Source organism: Arachis duranensis, chromosome 4 (assembly GCF_000817695.3).
Source record: "Arachis duranensis cultivar V14167 chromosome 4, aradu.V14167.gnm2.J7QH, whole genome shotgun sequence".
Taxonomy (NCBI): Eukaryota; Viridiplantae; Streptophyta; class Magnoliopsida; order Fabales; family Fabaceae; genus Arachis; species Arachis duranensis.
The window spans coordinates 5,904,521-5,916,392 of NC_029775.3; positions in this window are offsets into that span (position 1 = coordinate 5,904,521).

Genomic DNA, 11,872 nt, shown 5'->3' on the forward strand with positions numbered 1-11,872 from the left:
ATCTCTCTATCCTTCTTTCCTTCTCTCTCCCTTCTCTCTCTCTCTCTCTCTCTCTTACCCTCTTCCTCTCTTTTCTTCCCTCTCCCCCTCTTCTCTCTCCCTCTTTCTTCCCCTCCTCTTTCTCTCCCTCTTTTCTTTCCTCTCTTTTCTCTTTTTCTCTCTCTGTCTCTCTCTCTCTCTCCTTTTTTTCATCTCTTTTCCTCCTCCTTTCTCTTCTCTATTTCTTTGTCCTCTTTCTCTCCATTCTTTCTCTCTCTTCTTCTCCCTCTCCTCACCCTCTTCTCTTCTCATCTCTCCCATTTTTCTTTTCTTTTTTTATCTCCTCCTCTCTCTTTTTTTCTCTCTGATTTTGGAGAGAAGATAAAAAAAGAGAGAGGAGAGAGATAAAGAGTGAGAGAAGGATGAGAAAGAAAGAGAAAAGAGAGAGGAGGGAAAGAAAAAGGAGAAAGAGAGAGAGGAGGAGAGAGAGAAAGAAGAAAAGGGGAGAGAAAGGAGTGGGAGAGAGAAAGAGAGAAAAAAAGAAGAGAGAGAAGGGAGGGAGAAGAGAGAGAGAAAGAGAGAGAAGGGAAAAGAGAGGGAAAGGAGAGAGAGAAAGAGAGAGAGAGAAAAAAAAGGAAAAGAGAGGGAAATGAGAGAGAAAAGAAAGAGAAAGAGGAAGAGAGAGAGAAGAAAGAAAAAGAGGAGGAGAGGAGAGAGAGAAAGAGGAGAAAGGGAGAGAGAGAGAGGGAGAAAGAGATAAGGGAAAGGGAGAGAGAAGAGGGGAGAGAGAGAGAGAGAAAGAGAGAAAGAGAGAAGAAGAAGAGAGAGGAAAAGGAAGGGAGAGAGAGGGGGGAGAAGAAAGAGAGAGAGTTGGAGGAGAGAAAGAGAAGGGAGAGAGATAGAGAGAGAGAGAGAGAGAAAGAGAGGGGAAAAGAGAGGGGAAGGAAGGGGGATAGAGAAGAGAGAGAGAAGGGAGAGAGGAAAGAGAGAGAGAGATGAAGAGAGAGGGGGGAAGGGGGAGAAAGAAGAAAAGGAGAGAGAAAAAAGGGGGAGTGAGAAGGAGAGATAAGGGGAGAGAGAGAGAGAATGGAGAGAAGGAAAGAGAGAGAAGGAAAAAAGAAAAAAGAGAAAGAGAAAGGAAAGAAAGAAAGAGAGAAGGGAGAGAAGAGGGGGAGAAAGAGGTGACAGAGAGGAAGAGAGACAAAGGAGAGAGAAAGAAAGGGCAAGAGGGAGAAAGAGAGAGAAAGAGAGAGGAAGAGAGACAAAGGAGAGAGAAAGAAAGGGCAAGAGGGAGAAAGAGAGAGGAAGAGAGAGAAAGAGTATGTAAAAACTAATTTTTGGAGTTTGAATAAAACCAGTTTTAATTTGGTTTAAAACTAAACTGAACTATAAAAATTAATTTTTAATAAACTGGTTTTCATAAAAACTATGGTTTCAGTTTAGTTTCAATTCAATTCAGTGAAACTGATTTTTTTGCACAACCCTACAGTGTCACTATCAAGAACGCCAATTTTACTCATCATGCCATCAATAAAATATTAGTAGTTAAGTTTTTAAAGTGGTGTCTATAATGATCAGACTAAACTAATATTTAAATTTTCAATTATATTAATTATATTTTTAAATTTGATAAAAATATATTATATTAGTCTAAATTGCATAATGAATCACTTAATGATAAAAAAAATTAAAAATCTAACATAACTATATTTTTATCAAGGTTCTAAAAATCAAATCGGTCATTAAACCACTTTAATTACTGGTTTACTATTTTACAAATTTTTTAGCATACAAGTTGATTCAAACCCCCAAAAAAATAACCATCAGTTTAGATTGCATATAAACACGTGCTTTCCCAACTCTTGAATAGTGAAAAACAGTTCTTCTCCCTCAATCAAAATCACAACGCTCAAAATTCAAATAAGGATCAAAATCTCTTAAAATTATCGCGAAAAGTGAAAGAAGTTTCAAAGTTGAATTCGAAAAGAATTATGAGAAAATGAAATAAGACGATGAAGAAGAAGAAGCAGCAGAAGATGAGAAAGAGGAAGAGTTTTAAATTATGCAGAACTTATTAGTACAAATACACCGAAAATTCTTAAACAATACACATAAATGTCTTAGTTTTACATCGAAATTTGCTGTAACTACACAAAAAATTTTCCTTTAATGTTGTGTTTTTTTCTTCTTTCTTTTTCTTATTTCTTTCTTTTTTTAGTTGAATGAATATTTTGCAGCATTATGCATTTTTTCTTTTTCTTTTTTTGATTTTTTTCGTTTTTATTCTTGTTAAGAGAGTAAAACAATAAGTAACTTAAGAAGGTAAAACAAGAAGAAAAAGATGAATAAGAAAAAAAAGAAGAAGAAGAAGATAGTGATGATGATGAAAAAAGAAGTAGCAGCAGAAGATGAGGAGGAGAAAGAGAAAGAGTTTTGAATTATGCAGATGTTATTCGAAAATAATGAATTTCGAAGAGAGGTTGGATTCGAGATCTAGTAAGCATTTGTCTTAAAAGGAAAGGTCCGTAGAGGAGGTCCATGGCAGAGAGTGTAGAGCAAGAGTCAACCTGTCTCAATTAGTCAAAAAGTTGTTCGATGTGTTTAATCGAAGAACCCAAATTTTGAAGGTTACTTCTAGTTGTTGTTCATGTCAAGCAAAAGGAGTGGGAACGGTTACTGATGGACTAATGTACGTGAAAGTTACATTTTGATATGATTGGTTGAAGATTCTTATAAATACGAGAAAACTCGAAGGGACAAAGATTGGAACTTTGCTTCAGAAAAATATTCAAGCACACTCATATTCCAGCGACTTACTGAGTCTGCAATCGAGTTACTTTTTTGTAGGATTCCTTCCACTTTTTTTCTTTTTCATATACATTTTCTGCAAACTTTACTTTTTTTGCAAATCTATCTTTCAAGCAACATTTATTTTCTTTGTTCGACTTTACCTTCCATAATTTTTATTTCCATGCTCGAAATCCTTTGGTCTAATCGAAGGCATTTTTCTATTTTATTTAAGTTCAATGCAATTTATTTCAAATTCAATCAATTTATTTTCAAAGTATTTTATTTATCTTTTCAGATTTCCTTAAGTTTCTGTTTGATCAAAAGGTCTTTGAAGTACTTTAAGAAAACTGGTACTCACAAAGAAGAGTAGGTTTCACTCCCATACCACTAGATATTGAACCACTTTCGATTTGCTAAAAATCGATAAAACATCAGAATTTATCAGTACAAATACACTAAAAATTCTTAAATAATAGACATAAATGTCTTAGTTTTACACCAAAATTTGCTGCAAATACGCAAAAATATTTTCTTTAATGCTGCATTTTTTCTTCTTCTTTTTTTTTTCCTTATTTCTTTCTTTCTTTTAGTTGAATGAATTTAAGTTCATCATTCTGCAAGTAATTTTGCAGCATTATGTATTTTTTCTTTTTCTTTGTTTGAATTTTTTTATTCCTATTAAGAGAGTAAAACAAGAAGAAACTTGAGAAGATAAAATAAGAAGGAAAAGATGAATAAGAAAAAAAAAAGAAGAAAAATATGGTGATGGTGATGAAAAAAGAAGAAGCAGCAGGAGATGAGGAGGAGGAAAAAGAAGAGTTTTGAATCATGCAGAACTTATCAGTACAAATACACCAAAAATTCTTAAACAACAAAACACATAAATGTCTTAGTTTTACGCCGAAATCACTGCAAATACACAAACATATTTTCTTTAATGCTACATTTTTTTCTTCTTTTTTTATTTTTTTCTTTTAGTTGAATGTATGTAGGTTTATCCTCTTTTAAGTAATTTTGTAGTTGTGTGTTTCTTCTTTTTTGTTTGATATTTTTTATTTTTATTCTTGTTAAGAGAGTTAAACAAGAAGAAACTTAACAAGGTAAAACAAGAAGAAAAAGGTGAATAAGAAAAAAAAGAAGAAGATGATGATGATGATGATGATGAAAAAGAAGAAGAAGAAGATGAGAAGGAGGAGGAGGAAGACAAAGAAGAATTTTAAATTATGAAGAATTTTGAATTTTGAATTATGAAGAAGAGGAAGATGAGGCGGAGGAGGAGGAGGAAGATGATGAAAAAGTATGTGGAGAATATTTGATAAGATAATAAATAAATTATAAATAAACATACTAAAACATAATTATATTCTAACATAAATCTTAAAATGTTATCCAAATTATAAATATTACATCGCCCAAAGTGTTATAATCTGGTCCAAATACACAATAAATAAATATCTATATATCAAAGACAACTATTAAAATTTGTTAATAATAATCAAAATCAAAAGAGAAGAGCCATATTCGAAAACCTTCAACTACTTTATTAGATTACACACTCTCAAACGGTGATTCATTTATTTCTCTCAAATATTTTTTTAACTTTGTTAGGAACAATTCTTTAATTAAATAATCAAAGCACAACATAGAAAATACGAAAAATTAAACTGCACAAAGCATAAGAATGCAAAAAAAAGTATGAAAAATAGCAGCACAACAAATAAACATCAATTTTCCAAATTCAAGCAAGGCAGAAGATATCATCAGTCATGACTCAGGAGCAAAATATACTCCAATATCGTCAAAGGAGCATTTCCAAAATTCAAATGTGGCAACCTTATCTCCCTAACCCTACAAGCTCCATCTGCTCCACCACCAATCAAGAACAATAAAAACAAAAATAGCAGTGAACAAAAATTAACAATCAAAACCATTTAGAACAAACACCAACAATCAGCAAGAACAATAAATACAACACTAAATAATTAAATAAAAAAATACATCTAAACAACAAGAATAGTTTCATAATTACTGTGAAATAAAATAATATAAATTACTCATAACAGAAAAGTCTAAGAAAATAATTACCCATAACAAAAACAGTTCAATAATGTTCATTACTCATCATCAGTAATAAAACTCATTCTGCAATCAAATCATTGATAATGAATGAACGAATAACCTAAATTATATTGATTTAAAAAATCTAAGAAAACTCAAAATAGAGATCCACAAAAAATCACTTACAAAAAATAATAAACAAACAGAGATTCAAGATTTTAGAGTAATGATTGAGGGAGAAGGAGGCTAGGGCTTGTGTCACCTCTTCTTGCAGTAGTGGTGGAGGTTAGGGTTTCTCTTTCGTTAAGGTTGAGTAAGGGAAGTAGGGTAGGCCGAGAGCTCACGAAGGAAGAGAGTAGGGGTTGGAGACTTAGGAGCAGTGGCTACACGGACGGACGGATGGCGTCCGAGCTCAACAGATGGACGGCGACAGTGTATCGACGTACGGTGGCGACAGTAACTAGGGTTGGAGAAGGGGATTCAAAGTTTTGCTACAGCTTGAGTGAGAGTGAGATGTGAAGAGAACAAAGCGTGGTGTGATGTGATTCAGACTTTAGAGGGTTTTTAACCGTATAAGGCAAAACAACACCGTTTCTTTTGAACCAGCCAGTTCTTGGTCCAGTCCAACCGGCCAGTTCTCGACCAGTTACACGATTTTTCACCAATTTTTGCTTCTACAGTTTTTTATACTTGATCGAACCATTTTAATACTGCCGGTTCGCAGTTGTACCGATCTGACTAGCCAGTCCGGTCCGATTTTCAAAACCATAATTTTTATCAATCTCAAAGACATATTAATTAATGCAATTAGGATTTTAGAAATTATTTTAATGTATATATAGTCAATTGGAGAGACTATTTTAACCCAACAAATTGAAAAATAATACAAGTAGGTGTCCAAGCATTTTTTAAACTAAGTCTCCAACCAAATCATCGCGCACTTTTTATTCTTCGTACAGACGCATTCCTCTTTTTTCTCTTCCTCCGTTTTTGTTATCTTATTTTTCTTCTATGCACTCTTTCTTAAACGTCGTTGTCGCTACCATCATCGTAGTTGCATGCCACCACCGCCTTATCATTATTATCATCCTTCTTCTTCCTTTTTTTGTTATCTTTTTAATATATATTGATGAGCGGATATTTTATACGCTTTTTGGGGGTATTTTTATATAGTTTTTAGTAGGATCTAGCTACCTTTTAGTATATTTTTATTAGTTTTTATGCAAAAATTATATTTCTGGACTTTACTATGAGTTTGTGTATTTTTCTATGATTTCAGGTATTTTCTGGCTAAAATTGAGGGACCTGAGCAAAGATCTGATTCAAAGGCAGAAAAATGACTGCAGATGCTGTTGGATTCTGACCTCCCTATACTCGAAATGGATTTTGTGGAGCTACAAAAGCCCAATTGGTACGCTCTCAATTGCGTTGGAAAGTAGACATCCAGGGCTTTCCAGCAATATATAATAGTCTATACTTTGCCCGAGTTGTGATGACACAAACTGGCATTTAACGCTAACTTTCTACCCTATTCTAGCATTAAACGCCAGAAACAGGATACAAGCTGGAGTTAAACGCCCAAACTGGCACAAAAGCTGGAGTTAAATGCCAGAAATATCCTATGCACGTGAAAGCTTCATTGCTCAACCCAAACACACACCAAGTGGGCCCCGGAAGTAGATTTCTGCACTATCTATCTTAGTTTACTCATTTTCTGTAAACCTAGGTTACTAGTTTAGTATAAAAACTACTTTTAGAGATTCACTTGACACCTCATGACATTTTACATATGAATTTGTATCTTCTACGGCATGAGTCTCTAAACCCCATGGTTGGGGGTGAGAAGCTCTGCTGTGTCTCGATGAATTAATGCAAATATTTCTGTTTTCTATTCAATCACGCCTGTTTCTATTCTAAGATATTCATTCGTACTTCAACATGATGAATGTGATGATCTGTGACACTCATCACCATTCTCAACCTATGAACGTGTGCCTGACAACCAGTTTCGTTCTACCTTAGATTGAATGTATATCTCTTGGGTTCCTGGTTCATGAGTTTGACTGCCTCTCCTGACAACAGAGCATTCAAATCCGTGAGATAAGAGTCTTCGTGGTATAAGCTAGAATCAATTGACAGCATTCCTGAGATCCGAAAAGTCTAAACCTTGTCTGTGGTATTCCGAGTAGGATCCGGGAAGGGATGACTGTGACGAGCTTCAAACTCATGAATGCTGGGCGCAGTGACAGTGTGCAAAAGGATCAATGGATCCTATTCCAACATTAGTGAGAACTAACAGATGATTAGCCATATACATGGACCCTTTTCACTGAGAGGACGATTGGTAGCTATTGACAATGGTGATCCACCAACATACAGCTTGCTATGGAAGGAGACCTGTGTACATGAAGAAGAAAACAGTAGGAAAGCAGAGATTCAGAAGACAGAGCATCTTCAAAACTCCAACCTATTCTCCATTACTGCATAACAAGTATTTATTTGATGTTCTTTTATTTTTCACAATCAAAACTAAGAACCATTATTTATATCCTGACTAAGAATAATAAGATAACCATACCTTGCTTCAAGCCGAAAATCTCCGTGGGATCAACCCTTACTCATGTAAGGTATTACTTGGATGACCCAGTGCACTTGCTAGTTAGTTGTGCAGAATTGCGAAATTGCGATTGTAATTTTCGTGCACCAAACTTTTGGCACCGTTGCCAGGAATTGTTCGAGTTTGGACAACTGACAGTTCATCTTGTTACTTATATTAGGAAAAATTTGACTTTTTGGTTTAGAGTCTTTTACTTTCTTTTCAAAAATTTTTTTTAAAAATATTATTTTTCTTTATTAATTGTTAGTTTTTCATTGAGTCTAGTTGCGAGTTTTAAGTTTCGTGTCCTTTGTGTTTTTGTCATCTAAAATATATATATATATATATACACAAAAATAACTTAGAAGAGATCGACCTAACGAAGTTGGTCCCCTACAATACAAGTTATAAAAGTAATCCCTGAAAGAGACCTAACAAAGGTCCAAGAAAGAGAATTATAAAAATAACTTAGAAGAGATCGACCTAACGAAGTCGGTCTCCTACAAGACAAGTTATAAAAGTAATCCCTGAAAGAGACCTAACAAAGGTCCAAGAAAGAGGATTACAAAAATAACTTAGAAGAGATCGACCTAACAAAGTCGGTCCCCTAAAATACAAGTTATAAAAGTAATCCCTGAAAGAGACCTGACAAAAGTCCAAGAAAGAGGATTACAAAAATAACTTAGAAGGGGACCAACACAAAGAAATCGGTTATGGGACGCTAAAAATACAAGCAAAAGCGAGAAAACCGAGAAACAAGTCGGACCCATACAGTCACGGCCTTAAAGGATCCAAGTTACAAACAATAAGTACAAAAGCAATCCAAAGAGGTCAAGCAGCAAGATTCCAACACTCTCAGAAACCAGAAGAGATACCATGTTAAAGCGCAATAAAAGCATAGTATAATAAAGCTTCAAGAGGCCACCAAAATCTACCTCAGAAAGCTACCTTTGTTTTTCAAAGTAAAAGTTGCCAGGCAGGCAACTAAAAAGCGTCAACAGTTAAACAAAACAATAAAACAGTTCAAAAGCCCACAAACCGGGCTATTTACACAAATACTTAAAAAGAAGATCAGCAAAGATCGGGAGCCTTCCCGACAGCATCAGTACGGGGAGAAGGAGGGCGAGTCTGAATAGGCACAGCATCTGCAGTTCCATCATCCCGGTTCAGAATCTGACAATCCGGATCAAACATAACTAGAGGAACCGAGGAGGTCGACACCTTGATAGAAGGCACTGGGGGAGGTTCAACATCATCATCGGGATCATCTGGGACAATCTTGCCATCCTTTACTACGTTATCAAGACTAACGAGAGTCAAATCGGCATCAGGAGCAACAATCCGGAACTGCTCCATCAGGTTCTCAGAGGCGGCAGTCACGCTGCCCACAAGGTGACCCTGAAGCTCGGCATAATCAACCCGAGCAGTTTCCAAATCATCCCGGAGATGCACCAACTCCCTATAAGTCGAGACATAGCTATCCTTGTGCTTCAGTGCCATGTCCTCAGCCAACTTCAAAGAAGCAGCCAAGGCAATAGAACTGGCCTCCTCACCCTCTGGTTCCTTCTCTACCTTTGCCAACTTTACCTCCAACTCATCCTTCAGACCCTTGATCCGATCAAATTCTAATTTGGCGTCCTCCATGAAGGATTTTGTGGCATGAATCGGGATCCCCTGAACAATTCGAAAAATAGTCGCACCCATATGTGCCATTTTCACACTACTTTTGGTGATAAAATCTAGATGCTCAAGAAGAGACACATCATCCATGGAGAGCCCACCATAGGGGGCAATTTGCTGGTCAACAAACTCGACAGCATCAAAATCCGGGGCATCCAGGTTAAAGGGCTCGGATGTTTTTTGCTTTTTTAAGGGAGGAGCACCAAAAGCAGTGGCAGAAGTCTGTGGAGGATCGACCAGACGAACCCGAGGAATAGGAATTGCTTTCCTCGGCCCGGGAGAACTCGGCACAGGAGGTTTCACTGGAACCTGAGAAGATCCCTCTCCGGCCACCTTGGCTGAGATGTTTTGAGCAGCAGTTGCCTTCTTTGCCTTTTTGAAGGCCTTCATGGAGTCATTGTTTTTTGACATCTCTGCAAATATACAATCAGCCATAGTAAAGGGTTACAATCACAAGAAGAGGAAGCAAAACTAAGAAAACAAGTACAGAAACAAGTCAGACAAGTACCCAAAACAGTCCGAACCAAGGACGGGTCATTCAAAAACCTTTTTGTATCAAGATGGGGTGGTTTCCCCCATAAATCCTCAAGAACAACAACAAAAGCATGCTCAACCTCGTCAAGCATCTCCCATGTATACCGAGACACTCTCACATCCTTCTGCCACTCTAGAGGGAAAGAAGGCTCATCATTTTCATCAAGAAAAAAAGGGCGGGCCCCCTCGACAGCACGAACTCTAAAGAAGTAATTCTTAAAATCCTTAAAGGACTCGTCATACATGGCGAAAACTTTATGGCCCTGGGCAGACCTGAAAGAAACCCAGGAAGCTTTCTTTTTGGAAGAACCACGAGGCTTGGCAGAAACAAACAGATAAAGAAAAAGAGTCTGAGAAGGTGTTATGCCTAACTCTTGGCAAAGTAGCTGAAAGTTCTTGACAAAACCCCAGGAATTCGGGTGAAGTTGGGATGGGGCAATGTTATACGACCACAACAGGTCGGTCTCGAAAGCAGTAAAAGGAAAATTAATGTCCAACTAACTGAAGAAATATTCATAGGCATAGAAGAAGGGACGCTCTCCCTCGACGGAGGTAGGAAAACAAACCCTTTCATCAAAATCAGGAGCGACAAGCTCATAATTCCTCTCCTGAACACTATTACCACAGATCCTATGACGCTTCCTCAGCTCTACGCAAAATTCAGCATCCACAACAGAGACACACATCAAGACAAGGGAGTCCAGCCAATCGGACATTCCCTCGGGAACTCTGGAAGACATCTCTACAATGTTATTGCGAGAAGACATGAGGCCAACTAATCCTACAATAAGAAAAGAATATGGGATTACTAAAAACATCTCGGACGAAGGACAAAACAACTCGATTAATACGACATAGGCGAACAAATAGAAAAGGAAAACCCCAAGACTCAAACCAAAGTCTTGGGGTATCCTTTGGAGGCAGTAACAAAGCAAGGTTTTCAGGAAAAATCTACAGCTCGCATCCCAGCATCTCTCAAACAAGAAAAGAAGACTTCAAACAAACAAAGCATTTCGAAAAAGAAAAGTAGAAACACAAAAATCATTAAAGCCACTATCTTTCTACAGTCTACCAGCAACGAGCATTGTCAACAACACCAAGTAGAAAATCGTCAAAAACACAACCTTTTGCAAACTCAAGCAAAAACCCTAAAAAGTATCAAGAGAAAGTCAAGAAAATGCACTCCAAGCAAAAAGCAAACTATAGGTATCATTATCTCCCACAAAGGTACAGTAACAAGGATCTTTTGAAATTAAGGAGCAAGAGATAGTTTTTCCAAAAATAACAGCCAGAAGCAACAATAGAACATGAAAACCCCTGGGAAACCGCAAAGAAGAAACACCAGGAATACGTGAAGAAGAAAAAACACATTATAGCGACAAGAAAACACAAGATCATAAGAAAGGTTCAAACTTTTTCGACATTCAAGCAAATATCAACAATTTACCAGAGAATTAAAGACAAAGCAAAATGAAAAGAAAATGGAACCAACCTGGAAAAAAGCAGGAAGCTTCAGAAAAGTTGGAGATGGAGAGACGGAATAACCGATCACTGAACGACGCTGCAACGCAAGAAAAGCAAAATGTGGGCGAAAGACAGAGAGCGAGAGAATGAAGGGAGAAGTTACGAAGAGGAGCGAAGAAGGGAAACCATTTTCTAATCGCAACTTCAAAATAAAAGGCCACAAGGAAAAACAGGACAATTAATACCAATTAATGAAGGTATTAAACCCTCGCACGTTCCCAAAAGCGGTGATATAAAAGCACGCACTTTTTGAGAAAAAGTTCCACATTCAAAAAGCTTCTACAAAGGAATCGACAAAATGCTTGAGTTCGGCCTCACTAGAGAAGGACCGAAGTCAAGGACTCGACCTTAAAAAAGAAGACCGAGCTCAAGCAGGGGCACTGTTCATACCCTGGGTCGAGCTGTCCGAGCCAGGATGTTCAGTAGCAAAGCGACCGACCTCTTTAGGTCAAGCGGACCGACTTCTTCGTAAAGAACTCGGCCAAATCAATAGGAAAGCCCAAAGAAGGGCCCAACTCAAGGAATACGATCCCGATCCAAGGGCAGCCCAAGCCTATAGAGATAAGGGCGGTTCCATGGAAGATAAGCTGGCCTCGACAAAAGATAAGATAAGATAACTAACTTATCTTATCCAAAGAAGGTCACATCTCACCATTATAAATACACTGGAGCACCCAAGTATAACTCATACTCTGATTCTACTCAATACCT